Raw genomic sequence first — 16,768 nt, 5'->3', positions numbered from 1 at the left:
CAAAGCTCTCCATTCTTACCAAAACTTGAAGCTTGTTTTGTTTTTAATAAATGCTGTATGGTTATTCCAAACATTTAATTTATTTCCACAATTCTGAATAACATTGATTCTGATAATTATGAATATTTTCTCATTGCCTTTCCAGAAGAGTGGAATTTCAGAAGTCATTACTACGCCATTCTGAAAATCCAGCCCACATTCACTTTTGATTTCTTAAAATGCCTAAGGCACAGTAATTTGCAAAATGTTTATGGTCCATAAGTATCAATTAATTTGCATTCCAGCGTTTATAGGCATAGATCAGAATCCAACCTATTGTTTTGATCCTTTACTCTCTTCATCTATTTTATGGGTTTCTAAGGACTATAACCTGTACTCTTTGTGATTTGGATTATTGGTTTATTATGTATCTTAATCTCCTGATCCTCATTACTGAGTTTGGCAAATAAAAATAGAAACTTATTACATTGCCTATCTCTGCTAAACTGCTTACTTCAAAATCTTTTAGGTTCTTTTAGGATTTTGATGTAATAGAAAAATGTTTAATAAAATTTTGCTTTATCTCTTTTAAATTAATGTAAATAAAATAAGAGATTTGTATCTCAATATCAGGTTTACACTGTTCTTCTCATATTAAATTATTTGGTGAATATTAATATGTCAGCCAATATCTTGATACCTATGGCCATAAATGTTAAGGTGGCATGATGAATGCAGTTAAGAAACTTACTTGGGGCATGGGGAGACCTAAATTTATACAGTTAGTCTTACTTCATTGTGCAAATAATTATAAATAGACATATGTATAGCTTCAGGATAATTCTGTTTTTCCAGTTGAAATGCAGTTTATTATTTCTACCCTTAAATGCTTTCATGATGATGGTGTTTTTTGGCTACAATTACCTTACTATGAAAACATAATACAGTACTTGGTTACTACACTCTGTGTTTTGTTACTTTACTTCCTGGGAAATTGCTTCCAGAAGGTCTTCAACTTTAAAATTCTGATTTTCAAAATGTTCTTACTTGGGTCACTTACTAAAAATTTATTTACAATTCTTCTCTTCGTAGATGATTACTTTTGTCAAAAAGGATAAAACAAAATGCTGCATACTATAGGCATGTTCCCTTTGACAGCTACTATTTTGGAGGCAGTTAATACATTTGTTTTATCTATAAGATGTTAATGTAAATTTTATAGTCTACTGAGAAAGAAAATGTACAGAGTGTTAAGAGTACAGAGTACTCTTAACACAAATGGGTAGAGAAATTCACTATTCCGATGGAGAATAGGAGATTTGAAAATAAATTATATGCAAGGAGAAAAAATATATCAATGAAAAATAAAAATAATTCAGAATCCTCAGTGATTCCCAGGAGTTTAAAATCTCTTCTAAGGGAGAGAGAGGCACTATCTTCTCCAGATATCTTCTTCACCACACATTCCTGTTCTCAATTCAATCATTAGTTTGAAATAAAATTGTACATAAAATAAGCTATTATGGAAGTTATACACAAACACACACCTGCACAAATGTGAGTTCAATTTTAGTCCTAACTTATTTCTATCTACTTAAGTCTATTTTACAGTATGAAGCACTCCAAACATGAATTTATGCAGGACCTGTGCTATTAAGCAGAAGCTCTGCCTCATCCTCGTTTGTCTTCTCTGTAGTCTAAACAGCCAGTGCTTTGTACAGCTGGAAATGAGAGGGAAAGAGATCTTGGAATTTTAGAAAACCTTTGGTTTCACATACCAGATAGAGTCAGAAATTGTGAAAAGCCAGATAGACTGAAAGCTGATCCTTTATTTACAAGACAGAAAGAGAGCCTTGATCCCAAATACCTACCCAGCCTTGTGAATATTAAAAGACCTTATTTATAAGACTCAAGTGCCAAACAGGGATTCATTTAGATTGCCGGCCATCTTCTTCTGAAATCCAGACATCAACACATCATGAATTCTTCAGTCAGGAGCTTTGAAAAACTGAGCATCCAAAGTGTTCCATTAATTGTGTTATGTATTCAATCCTTATGTTCAAATCAGAAACATTTTTTTTTTTCTCTAGAGCAACCCTTTAAGGTAGGTGCTTTAAGGCACAATTTACAATGAGAAAATGAAGATTTATAGAGACTAGCCAGAAAGTAGTATTAATGGAGTCAATCCTCAATTTCTGACTTGAATTTCACTAATAATATATTTGAAAATTTATCTTATGATGCTGTAGTACCTGAGATGGTGGGGACTTGGGGCAAGGAGATGTTTGGGGAAAAGGAGCCTCCGATGATCAGCTCCATTTAAAAATCTTCCCAAGTTCTGCACTGTTCCATTAAATAGAGAAGCAAATTTCTTTCCCTTCTCTTATGTACTGTACAAAATGCACGAGCATGACTTTCAGATCTCAAACTCAGTAGTTTAGACGAATATGCTGTGTACACTAGTTTAGGAAATATTTTAACATTATTTCCATAAGGGGAATTATCATGAAATTCAATGAATAAAGCTACATCAATGTGTGTAGAATACAGCACGTTTTGAAATCAGGGGATTTTCTCTCCATGTTAAGTCCAATTATAATTTAAGAAAAAATACATATACATAAACATATAATATTAGAGGCAGTAAAGAAAAGTATTGTGACTCAGAATGTTTAGTTATAAATGACTATGAGAATATATCAGTAAGCCTAGCTGTATTAGTGTCTAAATGAATATTATATATAGAAACAACTTTTAAGTTATCAGTGGCAATAAAATAAGCTTTTGTAACTTGTCAAAAAAAACTATAATACCGCTCAAGGCTTCAATTGGGATCCAGTCCCCTGTTCCACTAGGGAAGTTCTGAGAAGTTTAATTAGGCTTTGGAAAACAGATGGGAAATTTATTAAGCTTTCTGAGTAATGAAGTAAGAATTTATGAATTTTTGCTATCAGAGGAAGAAAGTATAAAAGGTTTTTTGTATTATGACATTAGTCTTATATAGATCAACAACAACAACAGCAAAAAGATAAAACAAAGTTCTCCCAATTCCTATGTAAACCCACACGATTTTCTTCAGTACTTCTGATGCTTTCTCACAACGAATGAATTAAGCACTATTTGGAATGTTTAATATTGTAATACATATGGCGGCTCATGCAATAATATTCCCCAAAGAAACCATATTTCTTGTTAAATAAGCTCTGGTTATGATGTATTTGCCCTGGGAATATGTATATGAATTGTTAAACTAATGCATGTTTTGTTGAAAGTATTTCCCTATTATCACATATGGTAAGTTCTAAGTCTATTCTGAACCATTTTCACCACTGCTTAGATTATTTTCCTTAGAAAAGGAAAGAAACGTTGTAACAGCCTCCACATTTAACCACATTTTCAGACCCATATTTCACACCCTGGCTCACCTTTTCTTTTTACTTTGATGAAATAAAATCTCTTCACTTATTAATAATTTATTTCTTTTGGGTTATGATCTTTTATTGACAATCATAACTTCAAAAATATATCATATCAAGATGGTGATTTTAAAATGTAGCACTTTATTAAATATATTATATCCTAGAATTTTTCAAAGATTTGCAAATTACTTATCATACTGTTGGAATTCTTGGATGCATGGGAGGACATATGGGCAGCAGATAAGTAAAATCTCACAATAAGTTTCTGTAAACAACTTCAACAATTTTTGGCATTAATTGTTAATAAATAGGTATATTCTCTTGCCTTCAATATATTTGAGATGGGGACACAGGAAAACAAAGTGGTAAATATTATTTGCTTCTATCCCCAAAATAATGTTTTGTTTTCTGTAGAAATATGTGTAAAGTATAATCTTAAATCCCTCTAAAACAAGCCTGGTCTCATAATGAAGTCTTAAATACTCAAACATTTCATTTATAATACGTTCTGATGAAAGCTTTACATGCAAATAGCTATTAAGCTATATAAAATTAAGTGAAAATGATAGCCTTCAATTATTATTTCCAAATCAGCAGTAAGCAAGGCAAAAAATAATTTGCATCATAAGCCACATAAAATTTTGAAATACTGTAAGAAACCATCTTAGTAACAGTACTTTTAGACATCACTCACAGTTACCTATTAGCTTACCTATCTAAAGTCTGGTAAAGAGAGATCAGAGCAAGAAATAGAAAATTTGACTTTGATGAATGAATATTGTTTAATATTTTCGGGATGAAAAATGTGCTATTGAATGGTAACTAATGGGGTAAGGGAGGTATGGAGACAACCAGCTTCTTGTTATGCAGACAGTGGCCTCCACCAGAACAAACTGTCCTGGGTTTCCAGTCTCTCCTTCAATAGAATCCACTGCAACTCATAATTTAGCAGCAGTTTACAGGTATTTTATATTTAACATTTGAGGTTTAAAATAACTGTTTAAAAATTAAATTGGGTTAAATTACCTTAAGCCATGTAAATTCCTCAGTATTGTTTACTCATATAAAATCTGCTCTTATTTGAGTCATATTTGTGTAAAAATAATGTGAAATCTAGGCATTGCATTATAGAAAACATTATTTTACAAAATAAGCCTACATAACAATGTCTCTACATGTTAAAAGTTCTCTCTCCAGACTACTCAGCAGTTACAACAAGAGCCACATGATAATTATACTTCCACTGTCAACTTTAAAAATATTTTTTGTCACTATTCATTGGGGTTATCAAGAGCGAGAAACTAACAATCAGAGTAATCAAAATAAGTCAAATAATTTTTCCTTTAAAAAATGGCATTAACAGTTTAAAAATAAACATAGTACTATGTTGGAGATAGAATAGATGTACTTTTCCTTATTCCGCTTCCTAAGTATCATCACAAATCCTGGACAACATACATAAAATGAATGTAAGGACACCCTGAAAGAGAGAGAAGAGGCAGGCAGACTAAGAACCCAGAGACCCCAGGACCCTCACAACACGTGATGAGTTCTCTGGGTTTGCCTCTCTGTGTCATATCCCCCAAACAAGATAGTGGAGAGGCTGGCAACCCAGAAATACCAGTGGATGCAGACCAGTAAACCTAAGAGAAGCCTACTCCTTCTAGCCACGTGACCTGAGAGGGGCAGTCTAGCAAGACAGAAACTGTTATACAATAATTGATATTCTTTAGCCAAATGCTACAGAAAAGCCACGGCCCCATACCCACTCATGCCTGCAAAGGCCCAGTAATAAGCTTGGGCATTTTTCCCCTCAGATTATCATCTCTTACTCTAGTCTAACAAAACATTGTACATTTTGACCAAAATCTCTCCATTCCCCCTATTCTCCAGTCTCTGTAAATACTAATTCTCTTCTGAGAGTTCCATGGTTTTGATTCTACATAGAAGTGGGAACATATAGTATTTATCTTTCTGTGTCTGGCTGACTTTACTTAGCATAATGACCCCCAGATTCTTCTATGACATAATGTCCTTCTTTTTTAAGGTTGAATACTATTCCATTATGTATACATATACCATATTTTATTTATCCATTAATCGGTTGATGGACATTTAGGTTGATTCTGTGTGTTGGCTACTGTGAGTGGAGTAGCAATTAACATGAAATTGCAGATGTCTCTTCAATATACTTATTTCAAATCATTTGCATATATACTCAGAAATGGGATTGCTGGCTCTACACAGAGTGGTGGTTCTATTTCAGTTTTTAGAGAAAGCTCTTCACAGTTTACAACGTGGTTTGTATAAATTTACATTGCCACCAACAGCATACAGGGGTTCCCTTTTTTCTACATTTTTGCCAACACTTATCTTTCACCTTTTTGATAATAGCCATTTGATAGATATGAGGTGATAGCCCATTGAGTTTCTAATTTTCCTAATGATTAGTGATGTTAAGCATTGCTTCATAGGTTCACATGTACATAAATGTTGGCCATTATTATGTCTTCTTCTGAGAAATGTCTCAAAATGAGTCCTTTGCCCATTTTTAATGGGTTATTTGTTTTGTACTTTGAAGTTGTTTTAGTTCCTTATATATTTTGATTACTAACATCTTATCACATGTACAGCTCATAAATATTTCTCCCATGATATAGGTCACCTCATCACTCTGTTCATTTCCTTTGCTGTGAGGAAGCTTTAGAGTTTGATATAATCCTGTTTGTTTATTTTTTGTTGTTGTTGCTGTTGTTGCCTGAGCTTATGGAGGCAAATCCAAAAAGTCATTGCCCAGACCAAAGTCATATAATGTTTAGAGTTGTTTTTATATATGGTGTTAGATAAGAACCCAATTTCACTCTCCTGAACATGAAAATTCCATTTTCTTGTCACCCTGTTATTGGAGACTGTTCTTTTCCCATTTTGTATTATTGGGGCCATTGTAAAAATCAATTGATCATAATCACACAGGTTCTTTTGTGGCCTCTCTATTTTGTTTCATTGGTCAGTGTGTCTATTTTTTTTATCAGTATTCTGCTGTTTTAATTCCTATACCTATGTATAGGAATTGCCTTGGTTATTTGTTTGTGTGTGTGTGTGTGTGTGTTTCTGTATTAATTTTAGAGCTTATCTCTAAAAAAGTAAAATTGAAATTTTGGTAAAACATTTAATGAATCTATTAATCTTTTGGGGGTAATATAGACGTTTTAACAACATTAATTTTTCCAATCCCTGAACACAGAATTATCTTTCATACTTTTCTCTTAAAACCACACATGCGCACACACACACACACACACACACACACAATAAAGGCAATCTTGAGCCAAAAGAGTGTAGCTGGAGACACCACACTACCTGGCTTCAAACTGTATTTCAAAGCTAGGAATTAAAACAGTATAATACTAATAAAAACAGACACATCAACCAATAAAATAAAAGAGAGGCCAGAAGAGAATCTATGCCATTCTGAGTTCTTTCCATATATTTGTGTCTTCCTCAATCAAAATTATATGATATATGATATAGAGGATGAAAAAAATGAAATCATATAGAGTATGTTCTCTGGAGTCAGACTAAAAATCAACTCTAGAAAGATAAATCCCCAAATACTTAGAAACTAAACACCCCCTTTCTAAAATTCTGAGTATCAGGGGCTTCAGGTTTCCAGTTCAATGTGTAAGAACCTAGAAGTTTCTACCCCATCCTGGCAACAACGAAAAGGCCAAACGAACTGAAAAATCGACAACTCTCCTTATCTCCACTGGGGAAAACCACTGTCCCCAAAATTGGAAGGACAGACAGTCATATTCCAAGAATCACGGATTGTTGGAACAGAAATCACTGAGTAAAAACCTCTGCAGAAACCGGTGCTGAGGTGGGGAAGCCTGAAGTATCATTGATGACTTGCTGGAGGCTCAGTGTGGACAAGTCTGAGAGATAAGAACTCTAGGGGAGCATAGTTATCAGTGTCTCCATACTTCTGTAATTTTTACTTCCAGGACCTTGACCAGATTCTCGTAGTGGATTTTGGAGAAAAATCCCCAATGCTGCTGGTAGGAGGAGGGGAAAACATTTAAAAATAGCTAAGGCAATAGAGTGTGACGTCCGGCTTCGGAGCAGGAACCTTCATTGCTCAAGAGACTAAAAAGAGAATTAAACATGGGTGATGTTGAGAAAGGCAAGAAGATCTTTGTTCAGAAGTGTGTCCAGTGCCACATCATGGAAAAGGGAGGCAAGCACAAGACTGGGCCTAATCTCCATGGTCTCTTCGGGTAGAAGACAGGTCAGGCTGTTGGATTCTCTTACACAGATGCTAATAAGAACAAAGGCATCACCTGGGGAGAGGATACACTGATGGTGTATTTGGAGACTCCCAAGAAGTACATCCTTGGAACAAAAATCATCTTTGCCTGCATTAAGAAGGTAGAAAGGGCAGACTTGATAGCTTATCTCAAAAAAGCTACTAACGAGTTGGCCACTGCCTTATTTATTACAAAACAGAATGTCCCGTGAGTTTTTTATGACCACCATACTTTAAGAGATCTCATACACCAGAATTCAGATCATGAATGACTGACAGAATATTTTGTTGGGCAGTCCTGATTTAAAACAAAGACTGGCTTGTGGTTAAATGAATATGTTCAGTTTTTGAATTTTAATAGTAATTCCAATTCAGTAAATGCTATCGCTATTCACCCCTTCTAAAGATATGTTAGACTTCATTAGTAATGTTCAACTTTTCACAAAGACGGTGAGTACCATCTTAAAACTTACTGGAGATTGGTTTTATATTTAGATTTATATAACTGGTTACGTGGGTATATTTAAATACGGGGGAAGTTTCTTCACTGTCTCAGAACCAAGCAAGACTCACTTGTGTTTTGTGTTAATTTGCCTCTTAAAGGCAAGGGTTGAAGATAAATAAGGTAGCAATATCTACTTTATATTTTTGGCCTTAACTATGCCAGTGTAATTAGAATTCCCTATATTTAAAATGGTTCCTTTTACTTATTGAAGGCATTTTAGTGTGATTTATGTGCAATATCAAAGATTATTTAACACTTCTTACATTTTATTGATCTGTAAGGTCACATGCTTTTAAAATAGTAGTAAGTTAAACTTCATTCTTGAATTCTTCACAATCTAAGTCAAACTAAGTTATAATTTAGGATTGTCTTTAAACAGCCATTCAGAAACATAAAACTGTAGAACTGCTGTGTATTTGTGATTGGAATGGTTCTTTTGCCAACTTAAAAGGATTAAAGTAGAGGAGATATACACAAGTTTTAAAATTATGTGTGATCATAAGACTTAAGATAATTAAAAAGAAAACCACAGATCATGAGAAAAAAAAAAATAGCTCAGGCACTATGTTCTTCTTAGCAAGGCCTGCCCTCAAGAGAAACTAGGTAACCTGAGCCTAACTTGCTGGTGTTTTATCAGAGCCTAACTCACCTTGGAGAAGGGAAATACCCTACTCCAACCCCCTCCAGCCATCCTGTCCAACCTAAGCGGGGGTGACTGAGCAGCATATGTGAAGCCACAGTTCAGAGGCACAGGCCAGCTAAAAGACTGAGTCCTACTCACAAGCTGTAGAACACTCCCCTCCCCCACCTTAACACAACATTACTGAAGGCATGTTTGTAACAGCACCTTTTATTCAGTACATCATGCCTGACTATCAGGAAGACATTGCATTGGTTCTGTTTATGCAATGGATTATGTTTATTGATTTGCGTATGTTGAAACAGCCTTGATCCCAGGGATAAAGTCGACTTGATCGTGGTGGATAAGCTTTTTGATGGGCTGCTGGATTCGGTTTGCCGGTATCTTACTGAGGATTTTCGCATCAATGTTCATGAGGGATATTGGCCTGAAATTTTCTTTTTTGTTGTGTTTCTGCCAGGTTTTGGTATTAGGATGATGCTGGCCTCATAAAATGAGTTAGGGAGGATTCCGTCTTTTTCTATTGTTTGGAATAGTTTCAGAAGGCATGGTACCAGCTCTTCTTTGTATCTCTGGTAGCATTCGGCTGTGAATCCGTCTGGTCCTGGACTTTTTTGGGTTGGTAGGCTATTAATTGCTGCTTCAATTTCAGATCTTGTTATTGGTCTATTCAAGGATTTGACTTCTTCCTGGTTTAGACTTGGGAAGGTGTATGTGTCCAGGAATTCATCCATCTCTTCTTGATTTTCTAGTTTATTTGCATAGAGGTGTTTATAGTATTCTCTGAGGGTAGCTTGTATTTCTGTGTGATCAGTGGTGATATTCTTTTTATCTTTTTTTGTGCCTATTTGATTCTTCTCTCTTTACTTCTTTATTAGTCTGACTAGAGGTCTATCCATTTTGTTGATCATGATTATCTCAATAAATGCAGAAAAGGCCTTTGACAAAATTCAATACCCTTCATGCTAAAAGCTCTCAATAAACTAGGTATTGATGGAACATATCTCAAAATAATAAGAGCTATTTATGACAAACCCATAACCAATATCATACTAAATGGGCAAAAACCTAGAAGCATTTCCTTTAAAACCTGGCACAAGACAAGGATGCCCTCTTTCACCACTCTTATTCAACAGAGTATTGGAAGTTCTGACCAGGCAATCAGTCAAAAGAAATAAAGGGTATTCAAATAGGAATAGAATAAGTCAAATTATTTCTGTTTGCAGATGACATGATTGTATATTTAGAAAACCCCATTGTCTCAGCCCAAAATCTCCTTAAGCTGAGAAGCAACTTCAGCAAAGTCTCAGGATACAAAATAAATGTGAAAATGTTACAAGCATTCCTATAAGCAATGACAGACAAATGGAGAGCCAAATCATGAGTGAACTCCCATTCATAATTGCTACAAAGAAAATAAAACAACTAGGCATACAACTTACAAGGAATGTGAAGGACCTCTTCAAGGAGAACTACAAACCACTGCTCTAGGGAATAAGAGAGGACACAAACAAATGGGAAAACATTCCATGTTCATGGATAGAAAAAATCAATATCATGAAAATGGCCATATGCCCAAAGTAATTTATAGATTCCATGCTATCCCTGTCCAGCTACCACTGACTTTCTTCACAGAATTGGAAAAAACTACTTTAAACTTCATAAGGAACCAAAAAAGAGCCCACATAGCCAGGACAATCCTAAGCAAAAAGAACAAAGCTGGAGGCATCATGCTACCATACTTCAAACTACACTACAAGGCTACAGTAACCAAAACAGCATGGTACTGGTACCAAAACAGACATATATATACATATATATATACCAATGGTACCTATATATATATATATCATATATATATATACCGATGGTACCAATATATATATATACCAATGTAACAGAACAGAGTCCTCAGAAATAATACCACACATCTAAAACCATCTGATCTTTCACAAACCTGACAAAAACAAGGAATGGGGAAGGGATTCCCTATTTAATAAATGGTGCTGGGAAAACTGGCTAGCCATATGCAGAAAACTGAAACTGGACCCCTTCTTTACACTTTATACAAAAATTAACTCAAGATGGATTAAAGATTTAAACAAAGACCTAAAACCATAAAACCCCTAGAAGAAAACCTAGGCAATACCATTCCGGACATAGGCAGGAGTAAAGACTTCATGACTAAGACAAAAAAAGCAATGGCAACAAAAGCCAAAATTGACAAATGAGATCTCGTTAAACTAAAGAGCTTCTGCACAGCAAAAGAGACTATCATCAGAGTGAACAGGCCACCTACAGAATGGGGGAAAATTTTTGCAATCTATCCATCTGACAAGGGACTAATATCCAGAATCTACAAAGAACTTAAACAAATTAACGAGAAAAAAACAAACAACCCCATCAAAAATTGGCAAAGTATATGAACAGACAATTTTCAAAAAAAGACATTTATGCAGCCAACAGACATATGAAAAAATGCTCATCATCACTGGTCATTAGAGAAATGCAAATCAAAACCACAATGAGATACCATCTCACATCAGTTAGAATGGTGATCCTTAAAGTCAGGAAATAGCACATGCTGGAGAGAATGTGGAGAATGCTTTTCAATGTTGATGGGAGTGTAAATTAGTTCAAACATTTTGGAAGACAGAGTGGCGATTCCTCAAGGCTCTAGAACCAGAAATACATTTGACCCAGCAATCCCATTATTGAGTATATACCCAAAGGGTTATAAACCATTCTGCTATAAAGACACATGCCCACATATGTTTATTGCTGCACTGTTCACAATAGCAAAGACCTGGAACCAACCCACATGTCCATCAATGATAGACTGGATAAAGAAAATATGGCACATATACATCATGGAATACTATGCAGCCATAAAAACGGATGAGTTCATGTCCTTTGCAGGGACATGGATGAAGCTGGAAACCATCATTCTCAGCAAAGTAACACAAGAACAGAAAACCAAACACCACATGTTCTCACTCATAAGTGGGAGCTGAACAATGAGAACGCATGGACACAGGGAAGGAGACAACACAGACTGGAGCTTGTCAAGAGGTGGGGTGGGGCACGGAAGGGATAGCATTAGCAGGAATACCTAATTTAGATGACAGGTTGATGGATGCAGCAAACCACCGTGGCACGTGTATACCTATGTAACAAACCTGCACATTCTGCACATTTATCTCTGAACTTAAATTATAATAAAAACAATTAAAAAAAGAAAATATTGCAAATCATAATACACGGAAAAAAGACATCACAGTTTACAGAGATAGGGCAAGCATGACCAGGTGCAGATATGGCAGGGACATTGGATTTATTAGAACAGGCACTTGAAACAACTATGATTAATATACCACAAGCTTTAATAGATAAAATAGACCACATGCAAGAACAAATAAGCAATGTATGCAGAAAATGCAAATTCTAAAAAAGAGAAACAAATGAAATGTTATTTATCTAACACATAACAGTTTATTCAAAATAATAACAATGTATTAGATTGTATAGGATTGCGTATAAGCAAAATGAGTGACAGCAATAATAGAAGGAAGGAGAGGCAGGAATTAGGAGGATTTTGTTATTATAAGATACACCACCTGTGAATCAGTGTAGTGTTGTTTTGAAGGCGGACTTGGTTTAGTTGTAAACATATTTTACAAGGTTTAGCGCTACCACTAATAAAAGTAAAACAATATATAACTGTTGTGCTAATAAGGAGAGAGAACAGAATTATGTTAAGTGTTAAAACTACAAAAGCTGTAAAACATGGAAGACTAAAATAAGAATAAAGAACAAGGGCAATAAATTCACAAGGATAAGAAATATTGTGGATATTTATCCAACTGTATCAAAAATTATTTGTAACATCAGTGGTCTTAAATGTGCTTATTAAAAGATAAAGATTGTCAAAATGGATGAAGAAATAAGACCAAATGATATGTTATCTGCAAGAAATCCACTTTCAATGTTAAAGGCATATATGGATTAAAAGTCAGTGAATGGAGAAAGATGTGCCATGCTAACACTAACCTAAAGAAAGTAATAGTTTTTATTGATTCCAGATGGCGCAGACTTCAACAAGGAAAGGTTTAGGGAAAAAGAGGGACATTAAGCAACGGTAAATAAATTATCCAAAAAAGACGTAACAATCCTTAGCATGTATATACCTGATAAAAGAGCATACAAATATGTAAGGCTAAACTGACAGAACTTCAAGAAGAAATGGAAGAATCCACTATCATAGTTGATATACAAAGCTTATTCAAAATTTGAAATTCAATTAATGTATTACATCAAATCAACAGGCTAAAGAAGAAAAATCACATGTCTGTATCAATAGATCCAGAAAACTCATCCGACACTCATGCGTGATAAAAACTCTCAGTAAACTAGGAATAGATGGGGGACATCCTCAACTTGATAAAAATTACCTACCAAACCAAGAGCTGATACCATACTTAACGGTGGGAAATCCAAAGATTTTCTACTAAAATTATAAAAAAGGGAAAGATATTCTCAGTCACATGTCAGGTAAGTTAATATAAAGCTAATTAAATACATAAAAATTCTATAAGAGGAAAACTATCAAACTCTGATAAATCAAAGAAGTACTAAATAAATGGAATATATTTTATATTCATGGACGGGGAGACTCAATATTGTCTGGATGTCAGTTCTTCCAAACTTGAACTACAGATTTAATAAAATTCCAATCGAAATTCCAGCAAGTAATTTTGGATATTGACAAATTGATTCTAAAATATATAGAGAGAGGCAAAAGACACAGAATAGCCATCACACTATTGAAAAACAAGATCAAAGTTGAAGGATTAACACTATAAAACTTCAAGACATACTCTAAAGCTACAGTCATCAAGACAGCATGATGTTAGGAAAGGAACAGACAAATAGATCAATGGAACAGAAGAGAAAGCCTAGAAATAGGCCCACATAAATACAGTCAACTAATCTTTGACTAAGGAACAAAAAAAATACAATGGAGTAAATATAGCCTGTTCAACAAATGATCCTGGAAAAAATGGACATCCACAGGCAATGCAAAAAAATAAAAAAGAAAGAACTTAGACAGAAATATTACACCCTTCACAAAAAATAATTCCAAATGGAACACAGCTCCAATTATAAAAGACAATAATTTAAAAACTCCTAGAAGATAACATAGTACAAAGTCTAGATGACCTTCACTTTTGCAATGACTTTTTAGATTCTATGCCAAAGGCATGATGCACAAAAGAAACGACTGATAAACTGGACCTCATTAAAATTAAAATTTTCTGCTCTATGAAAGACATTCTCAAGAGAGCAAAAAGACACACTGCAGATTGGACAAAAATATTTGCAGACAACATAGCAGATAAAAGATGCTAAGGAAAATATGCAAAGAACTGTTAAAACTCAATGATATCAAAACAAAAATTCCAATTAAGAATAGGCCAGAAACCTTAACAGATACCTTACCAAAGAATATATACAGATGAAAATTAGTGTATGGAAATATTAAAAATGGGCCAGAAACCTTAACAGATACCTTAACAAAGAATATATACAGATGAAAATTAGCGTATGAAAATATTAAAAATGGGCCAGAAACCTTAACAGATACCTTACCAAAGAATATATACAGATGAAAATTAGCATATGAAAATATGTGCCACGTTGTATATCATCAGATAAATACAAATTAAAACAACAATAATATACCACTACACACCTATTAGAATGGTCCAAATCCAGAACATGGACAACAACAGTTACTGGTGAGATTGTGGAGCAAAAGCAACTTTCATTTATTGGTGATGGAGATGGAAAGTTCTACAATTACTTTGGAAGACAGTTTGGCAATTTTAAAAAAACTAAACACTGTTTTACCATATGATCTAGCAATCACACTCCATGATATTACCCAAAGAAGTTGAAAACTTATGTCCACTCAAAACCTGAATATGGATGTTTAGAACAGTTTTGTTTATAATTTCTAAAACATGGAAGTAACAAAGAAGTCTGTCTGTAGGTGAATGGATAAATAAACTGTTGTACATCCAGAAAATTGGATATTATTCAGTACTAAAAAGAAATGAGTTATTAAGTCATGAAAAGACATGGAAGAAACTTAAAGTCATACCACTAAGTAAAATAAGCCAATATGAAAAGGGTAACTATTGTATGATCCAACTATATGACATTTTGAAAAAGGAAAAACTAAGGAGACAAATTTTAAAAATGAGTGGTTTCTTGGGGTGGGGGGAAGATAGGGGTGAATAGGAAGAGCTCAAAAGATGTTTAGGGTAGTGAAACGACTATGATACTATAATGGCAGATAACTGCCACTATATATATCAAAACCCATAACATATGCAACACCAACAGTCAACTCTAATGTGAACTATGGACTCTGGGTGGTAATGATGTGTCACTGTAAGTTCATCAGCTATAACTTCATCCCCTCCTCTGGTGGGGGATGTTGACTACAGAGGGGGCTGTGCTTGTGTAGGGACAGGTGGTATACAGGAAATTTTTGTACCTTACACTCAACTTTGCTGTGAGCTGAAAACTGCTCTGAAAAACTAAAGTATATTTAAAAAAGGAAAGGAAAAAAATCCATTTGTCAAAGAGAAAGACTTAAGGGAAATAAAAACATATTGAACCGATGAAAATAGAAACACAAGATGTCAGAATTTTGGGGATGCAGCAAATGCAGTGCTAACAAGGAAATTATAGAACTAAATCCTATATTAGAAAGGACATTTCAAATCAGAAATCTAAAATATTATCTCAAAAAAATTAAAAATGAGAGCAAAATAAAAGCCAAAGAAACTAAAAAATAGGCAAATATTAAAAGGGCAGAATTCATTGAATGGATTACAGACCACAATATAAAAATCAGTAAAAATTAATGTCTTTCTTTGAAAACCCTCTAGCACAATTAACAGAAAAACAGAGACAAGGCACCAAAAAATTATAATCTAACAATATTGTCAGAACATGGGCAAGAAACAGGAAGAGAAATCTCCTCAACAAAGAGGATATAACATACATGGCATATAACAAAGAGGATATAACATACATATAACAAGTTGTTCATCATTATCAGACTTGAGGGATATGTAAATGAAGACTATGATGAGCAGAACCAAAATTTTAAGTGACAATACCCAAACCTTGCAGGGATGTAGAGAAACTGGATCTTTTACACATTATTGGTAGGATATAAAATGTTATCTATATTCTGTAGCCACTATAGAATATAATTTGGCATTTTATTTAAAACTAAACAAACATTTTCTATTCTATGGTGCAATTTGCACTTCTAGGCATTTATCCCAGATAAATAAAAGCTTATGTCCACACAAGAACATCTACACTACGATTGTTTTGCTCCTGTGATGGTATGTTAGCTTACTGCTCACAAGTCATGGTTATAGAGGTTATACAATAGTTAGCAAATGTCCTGCTTCCAGTTCTTACACAATTTTTATGTCAGCAGAGGTAATGTTCAGGTGATACACACAAGTATGGCTAAACAATTCTGTAGGGCTGGCCAACATTCTGATTGTCTAGCATTATTGTTGTTTAAATAGTCATCATATTTTATTGGGTATTTTCATTATTACCTATGGAGGTATTATTTTCTTTTATTTTATAAAGGGAGATGCTGACTTTAAAGAATTTCAACAACTCACCAAATGTCATAGTCTCATTATTTTTAAGACTACTTTTTTTCTATTCCATAATTACTTCCTATCAATTCGAGAATTACATTCAACCAAATATCTATTCTTACACTAGCTCTTAATGAATTACATATGAGAGAAAGCTTAAAAACACAAAAATTACAAGAATGAATAATACTTAGTAGCTGACAGGTAATTTCTAGTATA

The 16,768-nt window shown here is 34.1% G+C and overlaps 1 protein-coding gene and 1 pseudogene across 9 annotated transcripts in view; one reads left to right on the top strand and one right to left on the bottom strand.

Moving 5' to 3' along the window:
- Nucleotides 1–16,768, bottom strand: part of SNTG1 (syntrophin gamma 1) — an 865,234-nt gene that overhangs the window by 26,294 nt on the left and 822,172 nt on the right. The gene's annotated exons all lie outside the window — the stretch shown is intronic.
- LOC106635024 (cytochrome c-like) lies at nt 7,563–7,916 on the top strand (annotated as a pseudogene).

This window comes from Pan paniscus, chromosome 7 (assembly GCF_029289425.2).
Source record: "Pan paniscus chromosome 7, NHGRI_mPanPan1-v2.0_pri, whole genome shotgun sequence".
NCBI classification, from domain to species: domain Eukaryota; kingdom Metazoa; phylum Chordata; class Mammalia; order Primates; family Hominidae; genus Pan; species Pan paniscus.
Note: the sequence above shows the minus strand (reverse complement) of the source record. Positions and strands in the feature narration are given on the sequence as shown.